We start from the raw sequence: 5,415 nt of genomic DNA, 5'->3' as shown, positions 1-5,415 counted from the left end.
CAAAAGCAAAAGTCTAGTGAGTAGGGAAAGAGGGAAAGGAGAAAGAAAAGCTTAAATGGTGGGTAGAGGATGTAGAGAAAGAAACTTAATAATCATAACTGAGAATGTGAATAGGATGAACTCTCCACCCCCCCAAAAAAAAAGTAGGCAGTAAATGGATTTAAAAAAAAATATCCTAGGCTCCCTCCCAGGAGGAGAATGCCACTTTTCCCACCGCAGTACAGGTCGCCAGGATTGAAAGTCAGATTTTTGGTGATGTCTGGCTTGACAGAAGCAGCAGCCACCAGTGCCACCACAGCTGTGGTTCTAAGCCTGGGCTTGACCCAAATCACATTTCTCTTGTGACTGAAGGAAAGTTTAGGAGGTGTAGTGCAGCCATGTCTCTGATGGTGGTGAGGAAAAAGGTGACTGGGAAGTGGGAGAAGCTCCCAGGCAGGAACACCATCTGCTGCGATGGACGTGTCATGACGGCCCGGCAGAAGGGGATTTTCTACTTGACTCTATTCCTCATCCTGGGGTCCGGCACACTCTTCTTTGTGTTTCAGTGCCTCTACTTGGCCTTTCAGCTCTCTCCTGCCATCCTTGTCTTTGCAGCTGCCCTTTTCCTCTTTTCCATGGTTACTAGCTGCTGACAAGCTTCAGTGACCCCGGTGTGATTCCCCAGACCCTGCCACATAAAGCCGCTTTAATTGAAATGGAGATAGAGGCAACCAATGGCATGGTGCCACAGGGTCAGCGTCCACCCCCTCAAATCAAGAATTTCCAGATCAACAACCAGATTGTGAAATTAAAGTATTGTTATATATGCAAGATCTTCAGGCCCCCCCAGACTCCCACTGCAGCATCTGTGACAACTGTGTGGAGCTCTTTGACCATCATTGTCCCTGGGTCAGAAACTGTGTTGGCAAGAGGACCTACTGCTACTTCTACCTCTTCATCCTTTCTCTCTCCCTCCTCACCATCTATGTCTTCACCTTCAACATAGTCTACGTAGCCCTCAAGTCCTTGAAAATTGGCTCCCTGGAGACATTAAAAGAAACTCCTCGAACTGTGCTGGAAGTACTCATCTGCTTCTTCACCCTCTGGTCTCTTGTGGGGTTGACAGGATTCCATATGTTCCTCGTGGCCCTCAACCAGACAACCAATGAAGATATTGAAGATTCCTGAACAGGGAAGAATCAAGTGCAGAATCCATGCAGTCATGGCAACTTCCTAAAGAACTGCTGTGAGGTACTGTGTGGCCCCTTGCTTCCCAGTGTGCTGAATCGATGGGGCATATTGCCACTGGAAGAAAGTGGAATTCAACCCTTAAGCACTCAAGAGGCCAGCAGCAGCCCATTTCCACAGAGCCTAGTGGTCTCTACAGAGCCATTGAGCTCTAATGAGCTGCCCCTAAAAGCCTGTGCTCCCGAGGAGATGCAGTCCAGCTTTCTGGCCCAGCAGGGTCCAGGGTCCCGAGGGACTTCCCAGGAGGCCTCTGGAGCTGAGAAGTAGCTTCTCTGCACAGGAGAGAGAGAGAGAGAGAGAGAGAGAGAGAGAGAGAGAGAGAGAGAGAGAGAGAGAGAGAGAGAGAGAGAGAGAGCTGTGTTTTTCTTTAATGAGAGCAGAGAGTGATTGAAGGGGAGAAGATAACTTTGAGACAGAGGGCAAGTGAGCCAACCCTTTTGACAATTTTTTTTGTTCTCTGCTCACTTAATTCAAGATTGGAATATTTTCTACACAAGATATTTTTTCTGGACTCTAGGAAGTAGCAGAGTGATGTCCATCACATATAGTAGCTTGAAACTTGGGTTTCAAGGGCGTTGGCCTCGAATTCCCTTTGGGTCCCTTCTCTGGCTGTGTTAAGGGAAGTAGGGAGAGTTGTTGACATCCCTTTACTTGTCCCTAGACCAGAGATAGCCTTACAGGCTTCTGTCCATTGAATCCCCAAAGGGCCCAAATGGAAGCAATTTGAGCCCTATTTCTTCCCCCTAGTTGGAAGAGAGGAATTTGGATGAGACAGAGCTGTGACTGGCAAAGTCTTAGTGCTATTGTTGCCATGCCAGTTCATGCCTGTGGTGTGGGATCCTTCTGGACACTTGTATTTATTAATGTAGTTTCCTTCTTCAGTCTACCTCCCCATTCTCTACCTCTCTGACCTGCTTCTTTTTCAATTGGATAGAAGTTAGTAGGAATAGTTAGTGAGTTAACAATTTGCAGTTTTCATAGCCCGACCCAAAACTTTGTAATGTCTGTGCCATCCTCAGTAAGAAATTGTGTGATACCAATAGCTACAGCCCCACTGTTTTCTTTGTCTCTTTCTTTATCTGTCTGTCTCTTTCTTTATCTGTTTCTCTCTATCTCTTTCCCCTTTTCTAACATCCTATTCAGACTCTTGCTCTATTTGGGAGCAGTAACCCACAGCTAAAAAGTCTGCACTTTGGTGCCTCCTTTTCTGCAAAGAGTTTTGCAAGCGTTCATAAATACTACCCCTTCACTCCCTCCCCTCAACATCAAGTTCAGTCCATGAGGCCTCCGGTGGTCTCCAGTGCACAAATGAATAAATTGAGGCACAAAGGAATGGCTTCAGAGCCAGATGAGAAAGGGAAACCTCCTGCCGGTTAACTCACAAGCGTTGGCCAGTGTTTCCTTCCTTAGCCCTTTTCCCTTAAAGTTAACTCTCATAGCACTTCTGCTGGCCTCTGTAAATGCAGAGGCCCAGGATGATCCTCACTCCTACTCCCCACCCCCCAGTGGTGGACTGGGTACCCCGTCCAGCATTTGGGGGAGTGGTTTTCTCCAGCCCTCAGTTGTCCTTCAGGGATAAGGATTTGTGTATCAAATGCAACTGTGTTTCTGAGAGAGTCTATGCCCTTTTTAAACTGGGGTCCTGTGGAGATGACTTTAGTGGGGAGAGGGGTCACCAGGGCTTTTTATCTGTTTGAAGGTGATTAAACTGTGTTGATGCAAAAAAGAAACAAAAAAAAGCCCCCTTTCCCTCCAAAAAAAAAACAATCCTACAATATGTTGCTTAGAATAAACACATTTGAAACAGAAGAATACATGCAGGGTAAAGTTAAAAGCCTACAGCAGAATATATTATGCTTCAGCTGAAATAAAAAAAAAGCAGGGAATTCAATCCTGATCTCAGACAAAGCAAAAGCAAAAATAGATCTTATCAAAAGAGATAAGGAAGCAAACTACATCCTGCTAAAAGGCACCATAGATAATGAAGTAATATCATTACTAAACATACATGCACCAAGTGGTATAGCATCCATATTCTTACAGGAAAAGTTAAGGACATTACAGGGAGAAATAGACAGGAAAACTACACTAGTTAGGAGACCTCAACTTCCCCCTTTCTGAACTATATAAATCTAACCAAAAATAAAGAAGAAAGAAGTTAGGGAGGTGAATAGAAGTTTAGAAAAGGTAGATATGGTGGACCTCTGGAGAAAATTGAATGGAGATATAAAGGAATATACTTTTTTTCTCAGTAGTACATGGCACCTACATAAAAACTGACCATGAATTAAAACCTCACAATTCAGTGCTGAAAGGCAGAAATATTAAATGCATGCTTTTGAGATCATGATGCAATAAAAATGATATATATAATTAAGGGCCATGGAAAGATAGACTAAAAATTAATTGGAAATTAAATAATCTAATCCTAAAGAATGAGTGGGTCAAACAACAAGTCATAGAAATAATCAATAACTTCATCCAAGAGAATGACAATAATGAGACAATATACCAAAACTTATGGGATGCAGTGAAAGTGATTCTTAGCAAAATTTTGTATCTCTAAATGTTTACAGGAATAAAATAGAAAAAAAGACCAGTGAATTGGGAATGCAACTAAAAAAGCTACAAAAAAAACCAAATTAAAAATCCCCAATTAAATACCAAATTAGAAATACTGAAAAGCAAAGGAAAGATTAATAAAATTTTAATCAAGAAAGCTATTGAAGTAATTAATAAAACTAAGAGCTGGTTCTGTGAAAAAAAACCCAGCAACAATAAAATAGATAAACCTTTTGTTAATTTGATTTTAAAGAAAAGAAGGAAGAAAACCAAATTACCAGTATCAAAAGTGAAAAGAGTGAATTCACTACCAAGGAAGAGGAAGTTAAAACAACAATTTGGAGCTATTTTGCCCGATTGTATGCCAATAAATTTGTCAGTATTGGTGAAATGGATGAATATTTACAAAAATATGAATTGCCCAGATTAACAGAAGAGAAAATAATTTCAGAAAAAAAAATAAATTAAACAAGCCATCAATTAACTCCCTAGGAGAGAAAAATATCCAGGGCCAGATGGATTTACAAGTGAATTCTGTCAAATATTTAAAGAAAAATTAATCCCAATACTATATAAACTATTTGGGAAAAAAGGAGAAGAAGAAGTCTTACCAAAATTCTTTTTATGATACAAATATTGTGCTGATACCTAAACAGGGAAGAGCCAAAACAGAGAAAGAAAATTATAGACCAATTTCCCTAATGAATATAGATGCAAAAATTTTAAGTAAAATATTAGCAGAAAGATTATAGCAACTTATCACAGGAAAAATACATAATGATCAAGTAGGATTTATAGCAAGAATGTAAGTCTGGTTCAATATTAAGAAAACTATCAGCATAACTGACCATATCAACAAGAAAACTGTCAGAAATCATGTGATTATCTCAACAGATAAAAAAAAACCTTTTGACAAAATACAGCATCCATTCCTATTAAAAACACTAGAGAGCATAGGAATAAACGCAGTCTTCCTTAAGTTGATAAGTAGCATTTACCTAAAACCATCAGCAAGCATTATATGTAATGGGGATGTTAGAAACATTTCCAATGAAATCAGGGGTTAAACAAGGATGTCCATTATCACTGTTGTTCAAAATGATACTACAGATGTTAACTTTACTAATGAGAAGAAAAAGAAATTGAAGGAATTAAAATATGCAAAGAAGAAACAAACCTATCACTGTTTGCAGATGATATGATTATATACTTAGAGAATCCTAGAGAATTGACTAAAAATATATATTTTAAATAATAAACAACTTTAGCAAAGTTGTAGGCTATAAAATAAAACCACATAAATTATTGGCATTTCTACATATGACTAACAAAGCCCAACAGCAAGAGATAGAAAGAGAAATTCCATTTAAATTTACTGTAGACTTTATAAAATATTTGTGAGTCTACCTGCCAAGATGAAACCAGATGAACACAATTACACAAAACTTTTCACACAATAAGGTCAGATCTAAATAATTGGAAAAACATCAGTTGCTCGTGGGTAGGCTGAGCTAATATAATAAAAATAACAATTCTACCTAAGTTAATTCACTTATTCAGTGCAGTACCATTCAAACTACCAAAAATATTTTATAGATATGGAAAAAATAAGATTCATCTGAAAGA

At 39.3% G+C, this 5,415-nt stretch overlaps 1 pseudogene; it reads left to right on the top strand.

The window, feature by feature from the left end:
- The first annotated feature begins 377 nt into the window (after positions 1-377).
- On the top strand, positions 378-1,494 carry LOC110192064 (palmitoyltransferase ZDHHC9 pseudogene; annotated as a pseudogene).
- The last annotated feature ends 3,921 nt before the right edge of the window (positions 1,495-5,415 follow it).

The sequence above is a fragment of the Phascolarctos cinereus genome, unplaced genomic scaffold, assembly GCF_003287225.1.
Source record: "Phascolarctos cinereus isolate Bilbo 61053 unplaced genomic scaffold, phaCin_HiC Scaffold_5;HRSCAF=322, whole genome shotgun sequence".
NCBI classification, from domain to species: Eukaryota; Metazoa; Chordata; class Mammalia; order Diprotodontia; family Phascolarctidae; genus Phascolarctos; species Phascolarctos cinereus.
Note: the sequence above shows the minus strand (reverse complement) of the source record. Positions and strands in the feature narration are given on the sequence as shown.